The 25,254-nt window shown below is 45.7% G+C and overlaps 1 protein-coding gene across 8 annotated transcripts in view; it reads right to left on the bottom strand.

The window, feature by feature from the left end:
- The window catches only part of ZMAT4 (zinc finger matrin-type 4), a 181,506-nt gene that overhangs the window by 140,115 nt on the left and 16,137 nt on the right, over positions 1–25,254 (bottom strand). For 5 of the 8 annotated variants that reach the window (XM_060276426.1, XM_060276427.1, XM_060276422.1 and 2 more), the window contains exon 2: positions 21,274–22,298. The exons of 2 other annotated variants lie outside the window; for them this stretch is intronic. The gene's annotated coding sequence lies outside the window, so the exon portion shown is untranslated. The remainder of the gene's footprint in view (positions 1–21,273; positions 22,299–25,254) is intronic. One more of the 8 variants, XM_060276424.1, reaches the window with a different exon arrangement.

The following is a 25,254-nucleotide window of genomic DNA, read 5'->3' as shown; positions in this document are numbered from 1 at the left end:
TGGGGGACTGAGGAATAGGGAGGATGAGGTTGGTGTACTTGCTGAGAGAGCCCTCGAGCACCGCCTCCGTCGTCCTGCCTGCCGCCAGCCCCCCGCTCCCTCCTGGGCTGGCCGCGGCTGAGCTGGGGCTGCTGCTGCTGCCGCCACCGCCGCCTCCCTCCGGCCTCCCCGCTGGTGTAGCCGCCGCCGCCGCTGCTCCTTGGCGGCCCGAGAGCCCTCCCCGGCTGGCGGAGGAGGACGGCGAGGAGCCCGCCGAGGTGGGGCGGCTGCTGCTGCGGCTGCTGCTGTTACTGCCACCGCTGGACGGGGCTGCTGCTGCTCCAGAGTCCCCGCCGCCCTGCGCCGCTGCCTTCTCCATTGAGCGCGCGGGGAGAGCGCGAGGAGGCGGCCTCGGCCATGAAGCGCTGCCTCGCTCAGGGAGCGAGCGCGAGGAGATGACGGAGGAACACCCTTCGCGCCCTCGTGCCCTCCAGACTGACCCAGCCGGCTTCCTTTCCGGCGGGTCAGCGCTGCCTATTGGCGGCCGCAAATCGCCCTTCTCGTTTCCTCACGTTGCGGCACAGCAGCCACCATCTCGCGGCACAGTAGTGTGCCACGGAACAGTGGTTGAGAAACGCTGATATAGGCCACATTCACACCTTGCATTGAAAGTATTATGATAGCACCTTACACTCTTGTGGCTTGCCCTAAATAATTCTGGAAGCTGTAGTTTGTAAAGGGAATGTGGTTCCTCCACCTCTTAGGCTGATAAAAGGATGCCTACTCATTTCTGAGTCAACAACACTTGTGAATTGGGGGTTGTATCTCATTGGCAGGATTGACTGAGCCCAGCACCCCACCGCACTCATCCCTTTGTTTCTAGCTTCTAACCTCATCTTCTAATCTGCTTAGGAGGGAGTCTCGCCCTTCTGGGCTCCCCCTTGCTCTCAGTGGGTGATCTCCCGTCACCAAGATAACAAGGGAGGGAGGTACAGTGGTGCCAGCTTTCCTTGAAGCAGGTCATCCATGAATGAGAGGAAATCTTTACTGAAAACTGCAGGAGGACACAAATATTTTGAAGGCTCTGTTAAGCTCAAGTGGGTGGAACATGTTCACTTGTTTCCTTTGACAGAAAATCCTGAAATACAGAACCATCATGGGGCTTTTCTCTAGCTGGAGAGAACAGGTTTGGGAGAGGGATTCAAAAACGACACCATTGTCACTTCTGGTTGAGCATTTCTTAAGAAAGACACCTGGGCTCTTCAGTCACAGCCCTCTTGTGAACAGTGGGCCAAACAATTCTCTTTGCAAATTGCTTTGTGACTGAGCCAATATCAAATTTTCATTTACATCTGCAGTAAACAACTTTGCATTAATGTTTGTAGCTCCAGCATGGAGTTAGCAGCATTTCTGTTATCTCTGAGAGGGCTTTCTATGAAAAGCGAAAGTCAGGGCTGTTGAGGTGTTGCAGAGCCTGGCAGCATGCTGCTAGTTTGCTTCTTAGTTTATTTAATTATTTCCACTTACTATCTAAGTGTGTATATACATATATTCACACACAAAAGTAGAATAACACCATGTCAAAAGACGGAAACAGTATCCATATACACAGTGCTTTTTCTAAAAAAAAATGTGTAGAGGTACTCAAGAAAATCACCATTTTATAGTTCAAAATGGGAAAAATAAATAAAGTAAATGGACAAAAGCACAAAGATTCACAAAATGTCTAGGGGTATGTGTACCCCTGCGTACCCCAAGAAAAAAGCACTGCATATACAGAGTGTGTATATGAATGCAATATACAATAGATAAAATCAGAAAGCATTACAAAGAAGCGTAATATAGAATCATAGAATTGTAGAGTTGGAAGAGACCCCAAGGGCCATCTAGTCCAGCCCCCTGAATGCAGGAATCTCACCTAAAGCATGACAGATGGTCATCCAACGTCTGCTTAAAACCTTCCAAGGAAGGAGAGTCTGCAATCTCCCAAGGTTGCTCCAACAAGGATCTAGGAGTCCTGGTAGACAGGGCCGTCTCAAGTATGTCGGGTGCCCTGTCACCGTGGTGCGGAGATCGATCCGGCGCCACCACCCTTGTGGGTGGGCACAGCGCGCAGCAAGGCTTCCCCTGCCAGCCCAGCACCCTGGCACCCCCGCGCCACCCAGCCTAGCCCTAGAGCCGGCCCTGCTGGTAGACCACAAACATGACATGAGTCAGCAGTGTGATGCAGCAGCTAAAAAAGCCAATGCAATTCTGGGCTGCATCAATAGGAGTATAGCATCTAGATCTAGGGAAGTAATAGTACCACTGTATTCTGCTCTGGTCAGACCTCACCTGGAGTACTGTGTCCAGTTCTGGGCACCACAGTTCAAGAAGGATACTGACAAGCTGGAACGTGTCCAGAAGAGGGCAACCAAAATGGTCAAAGGCCTGGAAACAATGCCTTATGAGGAACGACTTAGGGAGCTGGGTATGTTTAGCCTGGAGAAGAGAAGGTTAAGGGTGATATGATAGCCATGTTCAAATATATGAAAGGATGTCATATAGAGGAGGGAGAAAGGTTGTTTTCTGCTGCTCCAGAGAAGCGGACACGGAGCAATGGATTCAAGCTTCAAGAAAGAAGATTCCACCTCAACATTAGGAAGAACTTCCTGACAGTAAGAGCTGTTCGGCAGTGCAATTTGCTGCCAAGGAGTGTGGTAGGGTCTCCTCCTTTGGAGGTCTTTAAGCAGAGGCTTGACAGGCATATGTCAAGAATGCTTTGATGGTGTTTCCTGCTTTGCAGGGGGTTGGACTGGATGGCCCTTGTGGTCTCTTCCAACTCTATGATTCTATGATTCTAAATGAAGATGATGGACTATATGGAACTTGCTGAACTGACTGGGAGAATCCGGGACCAGAAGGAAGAGACGGTGGAAGAAGATTGGAAGAAGTTTTGAGTTTATTTAGAAAAGTATTGCAGTACTTAAATTTTAGGATATCTTTGGAAGGAAAATTATATGCTGTAGGGTAAGAAGTTGTTGTTGTTGTTTAGTCGTTTAGTCATGTCCGACTCTTCGTGACCCCATGGACCATAGCACGCCAGGCACTCCTGTCTTGCACTGCCTCCCGGAGTTTGGTCAAACTCATGTTCGTAGCTTCAACAACACTGTCCAACCATCTCATCCTCTGTCGTCCCCTTCTCCTAGTGCCCTCAATCTTTCCCAACATCAGGGTCTTTTCCAGGGAGTCTTCTCTTCTCATGAGGTGGCCAAAGTATTGGAGCCTCAGCTTCACGATCTGTCCTTCCAGTGAGCACTCAGGGCTGATTTCCTTCAGAATGGAGAGGTTTGATCTTCTTGCAGTCCATGGGACTCTCAAGAGTCTCCTCCAGCACCATAATTCAAAAGCATCAATTCTTCGGCGATCAGCCTTCTTTATGGTCCAGCTCTCACTTCCATACATCACTACTGGGAAAACCATAGCTTTAACTATATGGACCTTTGTAGGCAAGGTGATGTCTCTGCTTTTTAAGATGCTGTCTAGGTTTGTCATTGCTTTTCTCCCAAGAAGCAGGCGTCTTTTAATTTCGTGACTGCTGTCACCATCTGCAGTGATCAAGGAGCCCAAGAAGGTAAAATCTCTCACTGCCTCCATTTCTTCCCCTTCTATTTGCCAGGAGGTGATGGGACCAGTGGCCATGATCTTGGTTTTTTTGATGTTGAGCTTCAGACCATATTTTGCCCTCTCCTCTTTCACTCTCATTAAAAGGTTCTTTAATTCCTCCTCACTTTCTGCAAGCAGGAAACACCTTCAAAGCATTCTTGACATATGCCTGTCAAGCCTCTGCTTAAAGACCTCCAAAGAAGGAGACTCCACCACACTTCTTGGCAGCAAATTCCACTGTCGAACAGCTCTTACTGTTAGGAAGTTCTTCTTAATGTTTAGGTGGAATCTTCTTTCTTGTACTGTAGTTTGAATCCATTGCTCCGTGTCCGCTTCTCTGGAGCAGCAGAAAACAACCTTTCTCCCTCCTCAATATGACATCCTTTTATATATTTGAACATGGCTAGCATATCACCCCTTAACCTTCTCTTCTCCAGGCTAAACATACCCAGCTCCCTAAGCCGTTCCTCATAAGGCATTGTTTCCAGGCCTTTGACCATTTTGGTTGCCCTCTTCTGGACACGTTCCAGCTTGTCAGTTAAAGTCATTAAAGCCTCCCTACATTTACAATTCAGCAACAAATTTCTCCCTACATGCAGGGGGTCTGTAGGAGTGGTGGGAGAAGCCATAGTTTTGCATGCCAAATGTCCCGTGTTCAACCCCCTGCATCTTCTGGTGGGGCTGAGATCAACTCCTATTTGAAAGCCTGCAGAAGCCAGTCAATGTAGACAAATGGATAGAATGGATGGACTCATGGTTTGGCTCAGAACAAGACACATTTCTCTAGTGCTAAAGGACATCTGGGGATACAACAACAACAGCCCCAGGTTCAATCCAGGTTCAGCCTTGGGTCACAAGGGCTCTGTCTCCAGCTTCCTTGAGCTGCCTCATCAACATGAAAGTGACATTTCTGTTTGCCTCGTGCCTAGGAAGCATGGGTCTGACCAATTTCCTGCTTGTCCTGTGCTTTCTAGGCATGGATCCAAGTGTTTGTTTGCCTTTTTGCCCTGCCTCTTCCCCCCAGAAAGCCCTCTCTTTATCACAAAATCAGAACAAATGGCAGCCGGCCGAAAACCCAATTGCCATTTGTTTCAATTCAGCACTAAACCATGAGTTTTTCTGAGGGAAAGCGGTGTGGCAAACAGAAGTTTGCCTGAGCCCTAAGTCTGTTGGAGACCATTAGAATGAAAGGAGGTGAATCAGCCCCTGAGGATTGGCTCCTAGGCTCACTCTGTGGAAGCTGAGCAGGAAGAACCTCCAAGAGGAGTTGTTTTATGTGCTCTGAAGCCAAGCATTTAGGAACACGGAAAACACAGAATGGAACTTCAAGGCAAACACAACTTAAGTCCCTCTGAAAGAAAATAGTGGTGCATGCCAATCATTTGCCCATGTCTGTGCACAGAAAACAGTAGATCTAGCTGAAGGGTGTAAAGATGAAGATCTGCATTGATCACTGCAGTGCATCCATTATTTATTATTATTATTATTATTATTATTATTATTATTATTATTATTATTGCCTCTGTGGTCAGTGGGGATGCTTGCCTCCAGGTGGCCTGGAAGGATTCCATAAGGTCCTCTGCAGTGACCAAGCAGATTGGCAGCTGCTGCAATGACAAAAGGAGGTTGCTCAACATCCTCCCACTCTCTGCCACTCCTCTTCCAGATGCTTAAAAAAAATCCCTCTGTTCCAACGCCCCGCCTGTACATTCAGCAGGTGATGTTGTTGTTGTTTAGTCGTTTAGTCGTGTCCGACTCTTCGTGACCCCATGGACCATAGCACGCCAGGCACTCCTGTCTTGCACTGCCTCCCGCAGTTTGGTCAAACTCATGTTCGTAGCTTCGAGAACACTGTCCAACCATCTCGTCCTCTGTCGTCCCCTTCTCCTAGTGCCCTCCATCTTTCCCAACATCAGGGTCTTTTCCAAGGATTCTTCTCTTCTCATGAGGTGGCCAAAGTATTGGAGCCTCAGCTTCACGATCTGTCCTTCCAGGGAGCACTCAGGGCTGATTTCCTTAAGAATGGATAGGTTTGATCTTCTAGCAGTCCATGGGACTCTCAAGAGTCTCCTCCAGCACCATAATTCAAAAGCATCAATTCTTCGACGATCAGCCTTCTTTATGGTCCAGCTCTCACTTCCATACATCACTACTGGGAAAACCATAGCTTTAACTATACGGACCTTTGTAGGCAAGGTGATGTCTCTGCTTTTTAAGATGCTGTCTAGGTTTGTCATTGCTTTTCTCCCAAGAAGCAGGCGTCTTTTAATTTCGTGACTGCTGTCACCATCTGCAGTGATCAAGGAGCCCAAGAAAGTAAAATCTCTCACTGCCTCCATTTCTTCCCCTTCTATTTGCCAGGAGGTGATGGGACCAGTGGCCATGATCTTGGTTTTTTTGATGTTGAGCTTCAGACCATATTTTGCGCTCTCCTCTTTCACCCTCATTAAAAGGTTCTTTAATTCCTCCTCGCTTTCTGCCATCAAGGTTGTGTCATCTGCATATCTGAGGTTGTTGATATTTCTTCCGGCAATCTTAATTCCGGCTTGGGATTCATCTAGTCCAGCCTTTCGCATGATGAATTCTGCATATAAGTTAAATAAGCAGGGAGACAATATACAACCTTGTCGTACTCCTTGTCGTACAACCTTGTCGTACTCAGCAGGTGATAAGGAATGCAATAAGTGAGGCATGGAGTGGCGATGAGCTCTGCTCCCTTCCAGGGAGTTGGAGCATTAATGCACAGCCACTCTTCTTCTTGCCAGCTGGACTTTGACCATCCAGTTGAGCACAAAGCACTTTAGAGCTTAGCAAGTCCTGAATATTTCTCTCCCTCTCCACCTCCCTGGTTCTCTTCCCTGCCCCTCTGCTGTGGACAATGGCTGTTTTGTTTGCTTCTGTCATTTCACTCAAGTTGGTTTATTATTTGTTTGTCCTCACTGTTAAGAACTTGCTGGAATAGACCTGCTACACTCCACTTTTCTCTAATCTGTAACTTCCCTGTTTGATGGTTCAGCAGCCCTGATGGTAAATTAGACAGGATTTTTTTTGGGGGGGGGGTATTGGCAAGATTAATCATTTCTCAGAAGTGTGTGGTTTCTGGCAACAGTTAGGGTTGACAACAAAAGAAAAAGAAAAAACGGATTGGTGGCCTGCATTCTGAACACCTCAGTGCAGGACCATGACTGTCTTGTGATTCCATTTGACTGCAGAAAAGCTTTGGTATTGGCTTCAGGATTCAGCATCCTGAAAATTTCGGCTTTCATTTTTAAAAATTGCCAAGTTTCTAACCCTTGTGGGAAAGCCTTCCTGAATCAGAGCAATGCTCCATCTAGCCCAACATCCTGTTCTCACAGTAACTAACCAGATGCCTCTTCTGGGAAGCCTCTGAGCAGCATCTGAAGGCTCAGCACTCTTCTCCCCTGTAGTTCCCATTAACTGGTTGTCCGAGGTCTGACAGATACAAAGTGTGCAAGGAAGACCAAGCGAAATCTTCAAAACTGGGTGTTCAGAGGTCTGCGGAGGGGCTCCAGTGCCTTATGTAGCTCATTGTTCCTTCTAATGAAAAGTAATGGCAGAATATGGAGAAATTGAGCGGCCTTATATCCATTCAGACTACTTTAGCATCTAGCCCATATTACCTGTTCCGACTGGCAGTGGGTCTTTCCCATCACCTGCCATGTGCTGGGGTTTGCACATGGGACCTTCTACAAAAAAAAAAAAAAAAACGGGATGTGTGAATCCCAAACTTGCTGCCCAAATTCTCCCCCTGGTCCCATGCCACATGTGAAAACAGATTTTGCCTCTCTCCCCAGCATCACCATGCAACAGATTATAAATTGTTATTGTGCTATTCTTCATGTTCATTTAGACATCTTCATTACACTTACTGGTGCATAATTTGGTGGCTAGATTGCTCACAAGACAATACGGTTTGAGCATTTTGCACCGATCCTGGCTCAACTGCACTGGTTGTCAATTAGTTTCCAGGCCCAATTCAAAGTACCAGTTTTGGCCTCTAAAGCCTTAAACAGCTCAGGACCGCCTCTCCTCAGACCCGCAATGTCCATCTGAGGCCCTTCTTTGTGTGCCCTATGAGAAGTCCAGAAGGTGGCAACACAAAAACAGGTCTTTCTGTGGTGGCTCCCCATTTATGTTGTGAACCCTCCTGTGATTTTCGGATGAAGAGTGGTATACCACATCCTCCAACATTTCTCCGAAAATAGAGATGTCCTAAAGAAAAGTGGGACGTTCCTGGATTAAATCAGAAGCCTGGATAGTTTCTTTATATCCAGGACTGTCCCTGGAAAATACGGGAACTTGGAGGGTCTGGTATACCAATTTAAATAATAAGATGAGTGCTTATGGAATCATGTTCAAGCAGTGCCTATTTTAATCTATATTGCTCAAGTAGAGGATTGCAAAACTATTTTTCTAGCTAAGCCTCACTTATTCCCCTTTATTGGGAGAATGGGCCTTTTCATAGTTAAAGACTTGGAGCTCATCCACGCTGCTGCTTGTGCTACTGCTTTCTTCCAGGAAAACAACTGATTTTTCTCCAATTTAGCAATAAATATCAGGTTTTCAAGAGGCAGAGCCCAGAGCCCTTAGAAATCCGTTGTGAGCCCTGCTTTCTAGGTCTGGGACAAGCAGAAGTGGGGATGAGCCCAAGGTCAAGTAGAGGTCAGAGATGTCATTTGGGAGCCACAATGTCAAAATGACGTACACTACGTTGTTATGTTATGATTTGGGATGGGGAGACAAAAACCACCCGTTAATTCATGGAATCTGATGGGCATATAAAATGGAGAGATAGTTCTGGAGCCAGGATTCAAGGTGTCACAAGATCCCAGATTCAAATGTAAATTAAAATTTGGAGAATTTATGAGGAACGGCTTAGGGAGCTGGATATGTTTAGCCTGGAGAAGAGAAGGTTAAGGGGTGATATAATAGCCATGTTCAAATATATCAAAGGATGTCATATAGAGGAGGGAGAAAGGTTGTTTTCTGCTGCTCCAGAGAAGCGGACACGGAGCAATGGATTCAAACTACAAGAAAGAAGATTCCACCTAAACATTAGGAAGAATTTCCTGACAGTAAGAGCTGTTTGGCAGTGGAATTTGCTGCCAAGGAGTGTGGTGGAGTCTCCTTCTTTGGAGGTATTTAATTGGAGACTTGACAGGCATATGTCAAGAATGCTTTGAAGGTGTTTCCTGCTTGGCAGGGGGTTGGACTGGATGTCCCTTGTGGTCACTTCCAACTCTATGATTCTCTGACACCGCTACATGCAAAGTAGAGATGCAGTCACTGAACTCTCCAGCTAGGCCAATCTAACTTGCACAACTCATAAGCCCCACCCAGTGAAGCAGCCAGTCTCCAAGAGAAGCAGCAAAGTGGGCAAAGTGGGATGGTGATGGCCACCCAACTCCACATCATGGTCAGTACAATCCACACCGGCCCAAGTGCATGGGAGCCGAAAATGTCTACATTAGGCATTTGCAAGTCTTCTAGATCAGAAGCAAGTGAAGACACAAACATTTTCTGCACATGCACAAGTGCCATGGTGCCCTCCAAAAATCATGGGAGTTGTAGTCCACCTAGAAGGTGCTGCAATGGCAATGGCTGCCCAGTGCTACTGGATCAGACAGATGGGTCTCTCTTATTTATTACATTTCTCTCCCACCTTCCCTCCAAGGAACTTGAGGTGGCAGGCACAGCTCTCTTCTCCCCCATTTTAGCCACGCAACAGCCCTGTGAGATAGGTTGGGCTGAGCATGAGTTAGTGGCCCAAGGTCACCCAGTGAGGTTCCTGGCTGAAAGGGGATTGGAGCCCTAGTCTCTCCCAGGTCCTAGTCCATCAATCCAACCCCTGCACCACAGACCAAAGGACCACCTGTATCAGTGCTGTTCTCACAGGGGCCAACTGGGCACCCACAGGAAACCAGCAAGCATAACCGGAGTGGAGAAGGCTCCCCCCCCCAACCTGTGGTGCACAACATGGCCACAAAATCGCCCAAAATGGGTGCGAATGGTGGCGGCGCTTCTCTGCTGCTGGCAAAGGTGACAGGGCACCCACAGGAAGGCCAGGGGGGTCTTCTGCCACCCGAAGCAGAGTCCTCACCTGCCTCATTAATAACCCAGAATATATGTGGCTGTTTTTCCTCTCACAATCACATTTTGTTATTAAAGGGGTGAGATGTCATTGCATTGCATTACACAGATATGAGTCAATGGGAGTCGTGACAAAGCCTACGGGGATAAAGTGGAAAGATGCCCCAGCTGCAAGCGGCATGGAAAGAGCCAGAGCCACCCCCACCAGGCCACATTGTGCTTCCCCCACTGACTCCAGGCCCCCGCAAGTCTCCAAGAATGTCTCCTGCAGAGTCAGATTAAAAGCAGACTTCCCCCGCTTGAGATTCTCCAGCTGTTTGGGACTACAACTGCAGTCCAAGACATTTGCAGGGCATAGCGTTGCAGAAGGCTGGATAAAAACTGAACAACAAAAACCAAACCAGCCCTTTCCTACTCTCCTCCATGGGCCCAGTTTAAGCAAAGGAATGGCCTGCCAAAGCAGGAAGAGGCCTTAGAAGAAGCCATGTTTATGGACCCTCATAAGCAGCTATTTCATGCAGAAGCAGGGATGGAGAACCTTTCTCAGCTCTAGGGCCACATTTCTTTTGCAGCAGCTGTCTGGGGGACACGTGACAGAGGTAGGTGGGGGCCAGAGGCAAATGTGGATGGGGCAGTGGATGCAAATCCTGCCTTTGCGCCATAGGCCTTTTCCTGCATTCTCTCTTCATCCTTCATCCAAGCAAGCAAGAGACATGATCCGTGTTCAAGAACTTCTTGCAGGCAGGGGGAAAAGGAGAGTGCAAAGCAGGGCAAGAAAGGGGTGTGGCCACCCTTCAGCCGCCACTGCCCACCTCCTCCAGTCCCGCTGGTAGCGCTGTCCTCCCGAAAAAAAGGTTGACAACTCTGGGAAACGGGGGGGGGGACACGCCGGAGGGAGCTTTGCACCACAGCGCTGGATATGCTTAAGATGGCCCTGTGTGAACCCTGTTCACTCCCTTCAAAGCTTCCACTTCATGCTTACAATGTTTACAGTATTTCAAAGCATTTGGTTCAGCCCTTGGAAAAAATAGCTTGTGTTGTTACTGGAGCCGTTGACAGCCAGGGCTGCGTCCAATGCAGCACTAAGTGCAAGTCACCTAGTGGAATACTTGTTCTGCTGGCAAAATGTTTTATGCCACTGGAACATTTTTGCACAAGAGAATGCAGAAACAGGTTGCTGGTGACTTTATTGGGCAATTGTTGTGCAATAAATTACTGCTAACACAACTGTTGTGCTGGGCTCCTCTGTTGTGCAACTTGCCCCTGCACTGGTAGACAGCTATCATTGGATACAGCCCCGTAGGGTGGTGAGTTGTGTACTACCTGTGAATGGGGGCCTTCAATGCCCCTCCTGCTCTCCCTTCCGATGATCTTCCTTAGTTTCAAACCAGACTGGACAGCCTTCAAATACAGGGCTGCCCTGAAAATGAGGAGTGTCCTCTATATAGCAAGACACATGGCCACCCTCACAAGATGCAAGTCTGGAATAATTCCAGGGAAGCTTTGGTTGACTGATTTTTTTATCTTTGGGGGTGTTTACACACACACACACACACACACACACACTACCAGCTTTCTTTAGCACACTCAGCGACAAAGACAGCTTGCAACAGGTTTGTGTTGTGTTTTCTTCCCCCAAAAAGATGTCAAAACCTGGGCTATGTTTAACAAAATGACAAATTTAGAAGGCACACATCAAACCATAAATTGTCTCCCCTAAGGGCACAGGTGTATGACAACTGAAAAGCAAAATGGAGACAATCCATTTGTAACATGATTTTCTAACTGATTTTATTTTTTTAAAAAGGTACCTCAAGGCAACTGACAGTAAAACTAACAAACCATCCAAACTGACAACTCTGAGAGAATTCAGGCCTTCATTTGAAAATCTCAACACAATAACAATTTGAAATTGTAAAAAAGCAATATCGGCAGCATAAAATCAACAGGACAAAGAATCACCGGCACTGTGACTACATAAAAACACATTCATGTGTAAAACTTTGCAGAAAAAGGCCTGAAAATGACTCTGTTGGTCATCTCCAAATGCCTCTCAAAGCAACACTGGCTCAGGCAGGGGACGCTGGCTTTACTGGCCCACAGCCCTTCCAGTGAGGATGTCAAGCAGGAGGAGAAGGTCAGACACAGAGCAGAGCCACAGAGCTTAGTGCTCTTTGCACTCTGAAACAGCTATTCAAGGGGCGGACAAAACGATGGCTGGGAATGCTACAAGCTTTCTTTTATGAGGCAACAGGACTGCTTATGCAGACTTTCCAAAGGTCCCTATTTTCCAGGGTCAGTCCTGGATTTACGGAAGCCATCCCAGTTTCTGATTTGATCCTGGAATGTCCCACTTTTCCTAAGGCCATCCCTATTTTCATTGGAGAAATGTTGGAGGGTATGGAGTTTTGCAACCCCTGAGCCAAGGAGATAAGTAACTATACAACCTTCAGAAGACAACTGAAGGCAGCCCTGTACAGTATAGGGAAGATTTTTTTAAAAATGTTTAATGTTTTATTGTGTTTTATAGATGTTGGAAGCTTCCCGTAGTGGCTGGGGCATCCCATTCAGATAAGCAGGGTATCAAAAACAACAACAAAGATGATGATGGAATAGGGCGTCCCTTTTTTCATGTGTGCTTATGCCAGGGCACTGAGGACATCGGCAGCAACCTGTACTTGAGACTCTCTCATCAGAGACAGAATTGTCTGAGGGACCATAGATCAGGATCTCAGTGGCAGACCATTGCAAGAGCCATTGTTTGAAGATTGGCAGAGCAGCAGAAGCTTCTCAAGTGAGGCTCAGGAGGGCACCAGACGCCACACACATGGTGCAGGCGCATGCAATCTGACGCCAGCTAGGTTTTCACCATGAGCATGCAGAGAGCCACACTGATGACTGCCTAGCACATGGCGCATATACTGTGGGAAGCAACGCAAAGAGAAAAGAGAAACGTGCCCAGCAGGCGGAGAGAAGGGCTCAGGGTGTGGCAAACCTGATCACTTCCCAAGACTGTGCAGGAACCAGAAGAGACCTTGTGGGCTGGCCGGGAGAGCCAGGAAGGATGGAAGGGAGAAGTCCAAAGGGTGCGTGTAAGGATGTCTTCAGCCTCGCTCTGGCATCAAGAGAGCACAATGCCCACATAGGAGGGGATTCAGGGACCAAAGAAACCTATCCCAGGTCATTTTCAACAGAATTGTGGAGCCAGCTGTAATGTGCTGCCATTAGCTCTAGTTGATGGAGAAACAAATATTGAACAGAGAACCTGTGAAATGTGTCGTGAAGCACAGGCTTAAAATTCTCAGTCCGAAGAACAGTAAACTCCATTGCCTACAGTTCATCATTATTAAGGGGAATGTCCACAGAGCACTGCTAGGAAGCACAGGAGCTCAAGCCATGACATTGACTCAGGTGCAACAAACAGGAGAACATCTTGCCTAAAGTACAATCCGGTGAGCAGATCCGTTCTGTAGCATAGACAACAGAGAAAACGCTGGAGACATTGGGGAATGCTTTTCTTTTTCCTATGCTAATTTTTATATAGAGATGCACATTTAGAAAGAAGTGCTACAATTGAAGCACAGTATTTTCATATATTAATTTTTATGGATAGATGCACATTTAGAAATAGAAAAGTAATATAATGTAAATAAACATGATACGTTCACCATCGTGGGAGAGTGTGGCCAGTTTGCCTCCTCATCTGCTGTCCAGTTTCTCACTGTAGATGGGCACTTTTAAGGCCCATTGAGGCCTCTTTCCCTTCTTCGTGGTCTTTTCTTTGGGGGCCGGGGGGTGTTGCAAGTGAACAATATCACATTTTATTCTTGCAAACAATAACAAAGAGGGAGGAGGAAACAATGAGGACCAACATGTCAACATGGGAAGCCATTCTGAGTTGTCCCTGTTACACATGTTAAAGGGGAAGGACATTTGGCCAGGAAACTCAAGCTTGAGGTGGATCGAGCCATTAAAGATCCCCCCTCCCCCATCGAGGGTGCCTGTAGTGCTTGGCAGAACCATGGAGGAAGGAACTGGGGAGCCTTCAAGCCAAGGGCATAACTGCTCCAGGAGAGAACAGCACAGTTTGAATGAAGAGCTTGATCATTATACAGAAACCGCCTGGTAAAATGCTCTGGCTACAAATGCCAATGAACATCAGCCCAGCCCCCCCCCCCCGCCAAAGTATTTCAAAGCAGATTGAATCAAGAGACAGAAAATATCCCAGGACTGAAGATAATTGCAGGTAATATCCTAATTATGGTAGAGGGAGCTGCAAGAGCCCAAGGGTGGTGCAGAGTGGTGCAGAGAGGGAAACATCAAGTTGCATCAAGATAAGGCTAAGTTGAGACTGAAACAAGTTCCCTGCATTGGCCACCTGTTGACGGCAGGTGGTTTGAAAGTGGACCCTTGGAATGTTAAGGTGAGCCAGGAGGTGCCACTACCTGAGGTTGTGAAAGGCGTTTGGCACCCCCCTGCAGTGTGGGACCCAGTGTGAGTGCGCCAGTCATGCTATCCTAAAATAGCCTCTGACATATGGGGAGTCCTGGGGTCCCAAGCTGTCCTGGGATTTACAGATTAAAACTTCAATTTCAAATTGCACCCAGAAACACATGGGAAGCTAGTGAATGTGGAAAAGGACCTTTTTAGTAGTATTTATTTATTTATTTAACAAAAAATATATGTCACTTGATTGCAGTGAAACCTCTGAGCAGTTTGAAAGAAATGAAAATTATCAATATAAACATTAAAAAAGTAGTTACATAATTTGGACAGCATTTAAAACCAGCAGTAAACTAAAAAGAAATTATAACATACCAACATGTACGTGGCTGGCCAGGCTTGCCTAAACAAAAATGTTTTAAGCAGGTGTCGAAAAGAATACAGCGAATGCTCCTGTCTGATGTCAACAGGCAGGGAGTTCTAAAGTGTTGCCATATTAAGCAAATGAACGTATGAGGCAGAAACCTGAGTATGCAAAAATGTTCAAATGGGAGAAACTACTCCTTGGGACACCCTGAACGAAGACCACATGGGGGTTTACAGGCCAGGACCTATACATTAAAACTGGCCAACTGGTCAACTGAAACCAACATTATTCCTACTGGTCAACATGTTAGGGCCATATGCCAGAGGAAGGCATGGTCAAATGGAAAGTGAGCATTGTCAAAGTTGAAAACTCCACCCTGCTCTCACTCTCTCCTCTCTATCCCAAGCCCAGGGCTGCAATGGGAAGTAAGATACCCAGCCCCCTGCTAACCTAGCAAATAGCTCAGTCAGTAGAGCACGAGACTCTTAATCTCAGAGTTGTGTGCTCTAGCACCATGCTGGGTATAAAAATTCCTGCATTACAGGTGGTTAGACTTGATGACCCTTGTGGTCCCTTCCAACTCTACAATTCTATGATTCTATGAATATCCATCCTTCTTCTTGCACCATTGCAAACAGTTAAGAAAACAGGAAGGAGAGAAGTTATGATTCTGGAGGACACATGATGCCACATAAGGAGAAAGGAACCTTGGCCAGGTTAGAAGGAAGCTGGAGTAGGAGGAGGCTGGTTGGTTACTGATAGTTTTCTACTGCAGCTCCAGAAGAGGAGTCTCAGAGCTGGGAGGTGCTGGACTTAATGCCAGAGACTGCAGGGCAGCATTAAAGGAGAGAACGTATTCACTCTGATGCTTGCAGGACCCATGGAGGCTGTTTGCAGAGGTATGGATTCTACATCCATGTTGCCACGCATGTCATGTTCCTCTTGGCCTTTTATTGGAAGGTGCATTGTGAGTTCTGTTGCTAGAAATGGCAGCCTTAACCTTACAGAACAGTACCATACCACCTTGGCAGAAAATAAAATAAAAGGAATACAGAATTGTTTACATGATGTTAACATCCCAGATGCAATGTTCATCTGATACAATGTTCTACATCAGCCTTCCCAACCTGGTTCCCTCCAGATGTTTTGGATGACAACTCCCATCAGCCCCTGGAGCCAATGGGAGCAAAAACTGGCTTCGCAAATGGTGCAAACAGGAACGGTTTGGATTCCTAGATCACGGTCTGCAGTTTCTTGAAGATGGACTTCTGGCAAGTGATGGACTGCACCTCACAAAAGTTGGGAGGAATGTTTTTGCCACAAAACTCAAAAACCTCATCAGGAGGGCTTTAAACTGACTTATGTGGGGGAGGGAGACAGTGGTCCTGAAGGTAGGAGTCTATCAAATGCTGAAGATGATCATCCAAATGTCAAGGACCAAATGGAGCAAGCAGCATGCAGACCTAGTGGTGGGACGAAAATATCCTTAAATAAGAGACATGGGGGAATGATCAACGGTCTTCAATGTCTGTATACTAATGCACAGAGCATGGGAAATAAACAAGATGAACTTGAGCTCTTGGTACAGCAAACTAAATATGACATAATAGGCATCACTGAAACCTGGTGGGATGAGTCTCATGACTGGAATGTAGTAATAGAGGGATACAATCTATTTAAGAGAAATAGACCAAACAGGAAAGGAGGAGGAGTAGCTTTATATGTTAGGGATATGTATACCTGTGAAGAGATCCAGGATTTAAAACTTCAAAGCCAAATTGAGAGTATCTGGGTCAAAATTAAGGGAGAGAAAAACAACAGTGATCTCATTGTGGGAGTTTACTATAGATCCCCAAGCCAAACTGAGGACACAGATGATGCCTTCCTGGAACAGATGGCCAAGCATTCCAAAGGAAGTGAGATAGTAGTAATGGGGGATTTCAACTATCCTGATATTTGTTGGATGTCAAACTCAGCCAAGAGCATAAGGTCGAACAGATTCCTCACTGGCCTTGCAGACAACTTCATTGTCCAGAAAGTGGGAGAAGCAACAAGAGGATCAGCCATTTTAGATCTGGTCCTAACCAATAGTGATGACTTGGTTAGTGGGGTAGAAGTGGCAGGATCATTAGGTGGGAGTGACCATGCTCTTCTGGAGTTTATTATCCAGCGGAAAGGAGCAACCAAGCATACTAAGGTCCAAATTCTAGACTTTAAGAAAGCCGACTTCAGAAAACTTAGGGAAACGCTGGGTGAAATCCCATGGACAGTAATACTAAAAGGGAAGGGAGTTCATGATGGTTGGGAGTTTGTTAAAAGGGAGATATTAAAAGCACAACTTCAGGCAATACCAATGAGACGGAAACATGGAAGGTGCCTAAAGAAGCCAGGCTGGCTATCTAAAGAACTTTTGACTGAGTTAAGATTTAAAAGGGATATGTACAAAAAATGGAAAAGGGGGGAAATCTCCAGAGAGGAATTCAAACATATAGCCAGCACGTGTAGAGACAAAGTCAGAAAAGCTAAAGCACAGAATGAACTCAGGCTCGCCAGAGAGGTTAAAAGCAACAAAAAGGGCTTTTATGGGTATGTCCGTAGCAAAAGGAAAAACAAGGAAACAGTGGGGTCACTCAGAGGAGAAGATGGTGAAATGCAAACAGGGGACAGAGAAAGGGCAGAACTCCTCAATGCCTTCTTTGCCTCTGTCTTCTCCAAGAAAGAAAACAACGCCCGACCTGAAGAATATGGAGCAGATGATTCAGCAGGGGAAACACAGCCCAGAATAAGTAAGGAGGTAGTACAAGAATACTTGGCTAGTTTAGATGTATTCAAGTCTCCAGGGCCAGATGAACTACATCCAAGAGTATTAAAAGAACTGGCAGAGGTGATTTCAGAACCACTGGCAATAATCTTTGAAAATTCCTGGAGAACAGGCGAAGTTCCAGCAGACTGGAGGAGGGCAAATGTTGTCCCTATTTTCAAAAAGGGGAAAAGAGAGGACCCAAACAATTACCGCCCAGTCAGCCTGACATCAATACCAGGAAAGATTCTAGAGCAGATCATTAAGCAAACAGTCTGTGAGCACCTAGAAAGAAACTCTGTGATCACTAAAAGTCAGCATGGGTTCCTGAAAAATAAGTCATGTCAGACTAATCTGATCTCATTTTTTGACAGAATTACAAGCCTGGTAGATGAAGGGAACGCTGTGGATGTAGCCTATCTTGATTTCAGCAAGGCCTTTGACAAGGTGCCCCATGATATTCTTGTAAAGAAGCTGGTAAAATGTGGGCTAGACAATGCTACCATTCAGTGGATTTGTAGCTGGATTACTGACCGAACCCAAAGGGTGCTCATCAATGGCTCCTCCTCATCCTGGAGAGTAGTGACTAGTGGGGTGCCACAGGGTTCTGTCTTGGGCCCAGTCTTGTTCAACATCTTTATCAATGACTTGGATGATGGGCTTGAGGGAATCCTGAGCAAGTTTGCAGATGACACCAAGTTGGGAGGGGTGGCTAACACCCCAGAGGACAGGATCACACTTCAGAATGACCTTAACAGATTAGACAACTGGGCCAAAGCAAACAAGATGAATTTTAACAAGGAGAAATGTAAAGTACTACATTTGGGCAAAAAAAATGAAAGGCACAAATACAGGATGGGAGACACCTGGCTTGAGAGCAGTACATGTGAAAAGGATCTAGGAGTTTTGGTTGACCACAAACTTGACATGAGTCAGCAGTGTGATGCAGCAGCTAAAAAAGCCAATGCAATTCTGGGCTGCATCAATAGGAGTATAGCATCTAGATCAAGGGAAGTAATAGTACCACTGTATTCTGCTCTGGTCAGACCTCACCTGGAGTATTGTGTCCAGTTCTGGGCACCACAGTTCAAGAAGGATACTGATAAGCTGGAACGTGTCCAGAAGAGGGCAACCAAAATGGTCAAAGGCCTGGAAACGATGCCTTATGAGGAACGGCTTAGGGAGCTGGGTATGTTTAGCCTGGAGAAGAGAAGGTTAAGGGGTGATATGATAACCATGTTCAAATATATAAAAGGATGTCATATAAAGGAGGGAGAAAGGTTGTTTTCTGCTGCTCCAGAGAAGCGGACACGGAGCAACGGATTCAAACTACAAGAAAGAAGATTCCACCTAAACATTAGGAAGAACTTCCTGACAGTAAGAGCTGTTCGGCAGTGGAATTTGCTGCCAAGGAGTGTGGTGGAGTCTCCTTCTTTGGAGGTCTTTAAGCAGAAGCTTGACAGCCATCTGTCAGGAATGCTTTGATGGTGTTTCCTGCTTGGCAGGGGGTTGGACTGGATGGCCCTTGTGGTCTCTTCCAACTCTATGATTCTATGATTCTATGATTCTATGAAATAGTTCAGAACATCTGGAGGAAAGCAGGTTGCAGAAAGCTGTACTGGATAACAGCTTGGAAGCAGATATTTTTAGTGTCTGAGCCAAATCTCTCTCTCTCTCTCTCTCTCTCTCTCTCTCTCTCTCTCTCTCTCTCTCTCTCTCTCTCTCACACACACACACACACACACACACACACACACACACAATTATGGGGCACAAACAGCAGCAGTGATGATGAACCTGTTGCCCTGCAGATGATGTTGGATTCCAGCTCCCATCAGCTCCAGGCAGCACTGCCAATTGTCAGGGATGATGTGAATTGTAATCCAGCAACTCAGCAACAACTGGGCAGACATCAGTTCCCCACTTCTGAACCTCACCTGCATTTCACAGGTCCCCAATTCAAATGAACAGGAACTCTACAATAGCATGGAAAGGGCATCTGGCTGAGCCTATGGATTCTAATCAGAGTGAGTTCATGGGAAATTACTTCTGACTTGCTCAGGATTCCACTGCAAATGAAGCGAGTCCTAAGCAAACATGGTATCAAGTCAGAAATGCTTCCCTTCCTCCAGCTCCTTCCTGCCCCATTTAGATACAGTCATCCCATAATGTATCTGTTGCTGTGGCAACTAAGGTTTTGCACAAACAGCAGCATAAATAATCTTGTGAGAGCTTTGCCCAAATGTTTGGATCCTTGCTGCCGGGTATCAGAAGGTTTTCAGTGCGCTTGGGTTGTCTCCCAGCACAGCATCACTTGCTGCCAGCCAGTCCATAGGAGGTGCTCAGCCTCCTATGTTGCATGGAAGTTGCATGAAAAGCATCTTCAACAGAGATGCTGGGAAAGCACATTTAAGTGAGAAATACAAAATCAGTTGGGGCCATGTCTCCTGCCTATAAAATTTCAGCGCAGTTATTGTCCAGAGGAAGGGCTTTATTTTTCGAGAAGTAGTACCTCCTTGTTTTTATCATCTGGTGCATCCCCCAAATACTTCAAAACAAGTGGAGCCGAATCCTTTCTTGCTTGCTTCAACAGGACTCATAGCCCCAAGTGCTCTGCATAACCCATCCCTGCCAGTCCTCATCAAAATCAACTTGGAAACCCAGGAGGCAGAATGATGAAAGGTGGCAATGAGCTCAGATGTGGAGAAAGCATTTTGGGATCAAATATGACTCACAGCATTTAAGCAATTGTTTTATTTGTTTGTTTGTTTATTTATTTTCAGCATCTCCTGTGGTCTGATACTCTGGCTTAGATAAACAGAGCATACACCGGCGACTGGAAGCTCAGAGGAGCAGATCAGCCCCTGAAAGGCTTCCCACATGGGCTCCATCATAGCTTGCCATCCCACGCAGACAAGTCCACAAGCGTGTGAAAGTCCATCCATGTTCAGGCAAGTCTGAGTCACACAGGACTTCATATGGACTTCCTTTACAGAGAATTCCTTACTAATTCCTTACTATTTCTTACTCTTTGGTCCTTGGGACTGAGGTTCCCCATCCCCGTTCTACCCATTTCCAAATGCTCTTTATTCTAACATTGCATTTTAACATTGCAAAGCGGAGGGAAATAATTGTGAATAGTAACAGAATGTAAAGACTTGCAGCTCACTGGATCAGCTGCATCGCAAATCGAGATGCATTCTTCTCTGGCTCAGAATTTAAGCTGAACTGCTCCCTCCCTCTCTCCCTTCCTGGCACTTTGAATGTTCCTGTTTCAGCAGCCAGGTGCCAAGGACACAAGAGTGTGTAGCTTCTCAGATCACTTGAGCCCTTTGTCTGAACATTAGACACCCTTGGAAAGAACATGTCCTGAGGCTTTTTGCTCATGACACCTTCTCATGCACATAAAGTCCTGGGGTTGTCATTTCCAGAGTGACTGGTGTGTTTGGGTTTGCTGGAAAACTACAATTAAGTAGGCATTTGACAATGTCTCCTGGAGGTTTATGAAAAAACACTGGAGATGATAGGAGCGGGAGATTTTTTTTTATAAAGGTATAAATGCAATATATTTGCAACAAAGAGCTAAACTAGTTATAAATAACAATCTAATGGAAAACTGTAATATTAAGAGAGGTACAAGACAGGGGTGTCCTTTATCCCCACTGTTATTTATTTTGGTGTTGGAAATTCTGAACACGAACATCAGAAAAGAAAAGAAAAGAACTTAAGGGGTTGTTGGAAACAAGACCTTCAGAGTTAAAGCCTTTGCCGACAACCTGACTATAACAACGGAAACCCCAGAAGAAAGTGTGCCCATAGTGACAGAGAAGATTACAGAATTTGGGTTAGTTGCAGAGAAGAAGAAGAAGAAAACAAAATGTTAGTCAAAAATATAAGAGAGGAGGATAGAAGAAAACTACAGCCATACCTCATGTTGTGTCCGCTTCAGGTTACGTGTTTTTGTGTTGCGTCCTGCGGCAACCCGGAAGTACTGGAACGGGTTAGTTCTGGGTTTCGCCGCTTGCGCTAAATCACGTGTAGACACAGCACTTCAGCTGTGTTACGGATGGGCCTCCGGAATGGATCCCGTCCGTAACACGAGGTTCCACTTTACAACAATTTACAGGACTGACAATCTGTAAAAGAATCAAATATATAGGAATCTGGATATCGGCAAAGAACATAAATCTTTATACCTGTATATACCTATTTGGAAGGAGATAAAAAGAAGCTTGGAAATATGGGACAGGTTAAAATTATCATTCTGGGAAGTGACCAGAGTGGATGGTTTCCCCTGACACTAGCTCAAAAATCTGAATGTACCCACAGGCTTGAAAAGGTCAGCGCCTTCTGCTCATTCTCAAGGGACCCCATGCCATGCAGACACAGCTCACAGAAAGAGATGGGAGGGAGGGAGGGAGGGAGGGAGGGAGGGAGGGAGGGAGGACCTCCTGGCCTGCTCTTTAGCCTGGTCTGGTTTTTATTCTTCTTCCTTAGTGGCCTGTTATGAGTTTGATCCAGCACTCAGCTCCCCCTCACTCACAATTTCTTTCAAAAACGAGAATGCCACATGTGGGTAGCTTGAATGGTCCAGTTGCTCTTGAACCGTAAAAATCCTCCCTGTACATTTGTGGCCACAGGGCCCTGCTTGAACTGTGCTTGCAGTGTTCACCGTCAAAAAAGAGCAAGCGAGCATTTCAAGCTTCACTTCTACAATCACCCAGTTGTACTTCACTGATGCTCCCTGGGACCAGCTTTGGCTGAGTGGCTGCTGATCCCTCCCTTCATTTCCTCTGCTGACCCTCCCCTCCCCCATGCATCCAGCCCTGACCCAGAACAACCAGCATGATCAATAAGAGGGACACATGCCTGCTTTCCAGTGACTGACTTAACTCTTTCCTCACCAGAGGAAGGCCGTAGGGATTCTTGTGCTGAATCTCATTGAAATGTTGGCTAAAAAGAAATAAAATTGCATTTTAGTGCAAGCTCAATCATTTGTCACTCAGATACATCCACGCTCCTCTCTTTCAACTTGGGTCCTTCTCTTCATAAGGAATAGGGATATTAGAACTAGAGCTGTGCAAAAAAATAAAAATTGTTGTTTTTCTACCATCAGTTGATGGGAGGAAATTTGCACCTGAAAATTAACAAGGGAAGAGAAAATGGTCTGACAATCTCATAGGTGGGGACGGAAATTAGCTGCCTTATACCAAGTCAGACCATTGGTTCATCTAGCTCAGTACTGAGTTCACTGGCTGACAGCAGCTCTACAGGATTTCAGGCAGGAGTCTCTCCCAACCTTCCCTGGAGATGCCAGGGAATGAATATGGGACTTTCTGCTTGCAAGGCAGACTAAGCCCAGGACTAAGCCCACTATGCCCAGGGCTTTTCAATACACTTATCTTACTTGTGAAGCAACCAAGGGCAATTTGTGAGTGTCGTTCAGTCTACAAATGGTCTCACCAATGTTCAATCCTCTGCAGCCTCCCTGGGTGTCCATGCATCAATTGAAGCCCAGGGAAAGACATTATTAAGTTACTCCTCCTGTGGGGCTTTCTCAGATCAGGAAAACCAGGCAGCCAAGGAGGCTGCAGAGCACTGAAGAAGAGAACAGATATATTCATATTCTCTCTCTCTCTCTCTCTCTCTCAGATGCACACACACACACACACACACACACACCTTAACCTCTCAATATCTCTCTCTCACACACCCCAATCTAAATTCAGTTCTCTAGATTTCTGCAGCAATTTGTGCTGCAGGGAAATGTTTATTTTTCTAGGATATGCTTTTGAATGCTGTCAGCAGCGTGTCAATGCCCAAGACACCACTGGCATGGTGTGACTGGGGCTGTGGGGACAGCAACCCCAGGTGCATGATTCTGAAGGCACAAGAGGGTAGAACCAGGCACCCCCATGACAGGTGTCCTGTGGGGAGGCAAGCTGTGCTGGGAGGGTGCCTCCTTTTCCTAGAGAGAGAGGAAAGTGTGGCTCCACATCAGCTGGCCACTCCGAAGCCCTTCTGTTCAGTCCACATTTGAAGGTGCTTAGAAATATGGAATAGACTAAACTTGTCATTGTGTGGTAGAATATCTGCTATAAAAATGAATGTATTACCCAAGATCTTGTTTTTATTCCAAATGATTCCAGTAATTAAAGGGACAGGACAATTTAAGGAATGGCAAAAAGATATTATCGAGGTTCATCTGGCAAGAAAAAAAAATCAAGGATAAAATTTAAACCTCTAATAGATAAAAAGGAAAGAGGTGGATTCTCAATGCCAGATTTGAAACTTTACTACGAGGCGTCCGCCTGTGTTGGTTGAAGGAGTGGATAACTTTGGAAAATATGGATTTACTAGACTTAGAAGGGTATGTCAACAGATTTGGGTGGCATTCTTATCTTTGGTATGACAAAGTAAAAGTTCATAAAGGGTTCCTAAACCATGTGATAAGAAAGTCGATTTATGAAGTATGGGACAGATATAAAAATCTGTTAGAACGGAAAACACCATGGTGGCTTTCACCAACAGAGGTATTGTGTGTCAAAAAATTGAACATGGAGGGAAGCTGGGCTACCTATGGTGGACACCGATAAAGGTTTAAACCTGAAACCATATGACCAAACAGAGGAAGAACTTACGGGTTGGTTACAATATCATCAAGTAAATGATATATTTAACGTAGACAAAAGAAACATAGGTTTTGAAAATAAAAAAATCGAGATTCCAAATTGAATTGTTGGAGAGCAAAGTAAAATTGTTATCAAAAATGTACAGCTTGTTGTTAGAATGGTATACAACAGATGAAGAGATCAAAGAAGTTATGATAAAATGGGCTATTGTCTTTGGGTATAATATTGAGTTTGAATCTTGGTCAAAATTGTGGAATGAAAACTTAAAATTTACTGCGTGCATGGCCTTAAAAGAGAATGTAATGAAAATGATGTACAGGTGGTATTTGACAGCGGTGAAGTTGGCCAAAATGTATAGGATGAGGAACAAACTACCATATGTTGGAAATGTAAAGAGAAAGACTGAGATTTTTACCATATGTGGTGGACTTGCAATAAAGTAAAAGTATTTGGGGAATTGATCTACAGTAAGTTTAAAAATATGTTTAGATATACCTTCCCCCAAAAACCAGAAGCATTTTTGCTGGGTTTGATGGGAGAAGAAATTGCAAAGACAGATCAAAGACTATATATGTATGCCACAACAGAAGGCAAGCACTTTATTAGCCCAAGGGAGGAAATGCAGGAATTACCAATGATTGAGGAGTGGGAGACAAAGATGATGGACTATGCAGAATTAGCCAAGCTGACCGGTAGAATCTGGAACCAAGACGACCAAAAATTTCAAAGAGACTGGAGTGAATTTATTGAGTATATGAATAATTATTGTAAAAATCTGAAGACACGTGAGATTGAAATAAAGCCTGCAATGAAAAACCTGAAAATACTTAAAACTTTCTTAAAACAAAGGTCAGAAGTTGAGGATTTAAAGTGTGATATAAAGACTTGAAAACAAAAACCTGTTGAAGGGATGGAGGGAAGTCACAAGCTCAGCAGAGCAAGGAATTTATTTCCTTTGTTATTGCTATCCTATATAATAAAGTGCAAGTGTCTCTGCATCCAGATTCCCTGTGTCCCGTTTTCCGCGCTACTGAGCATGTGCCCCAGGGACACAGGGATTGGACGCAGAGACTGCACACACACACACACACACACACACACACACACACACACACACACACTCCCCACCCCACCCCTCTGCCCTGCACTGGCTCAATAAGCAGTTAAAACAGAGGCCACCAGGTGGAAGGCAGGAGCAGGCCCTCTCTCAACGTGCCCAAGGGCCTGAGGAGGAAGCCAGGACGACCAAAAAAATCGAGGCCCCAGCTTCTCCTCAC

This window comes from Zootoca vivipara, chromosome 6, assembly GCF_963506605.1.
Source record: "Zootoca vivipara chromosome 6, rZooViv1.1, whole genome shotgun sequence".
In the NCBI taxonomy this organism is placed as follows: Eukaryota; Metazoa; Chordata; class Lepidosauria; order Squamata; family Lacertidae; genus Zootoca; species Zootoca vivipara.
This window is presented reverse-complemented; position numbering and strand designations above follow the sequence as displayed.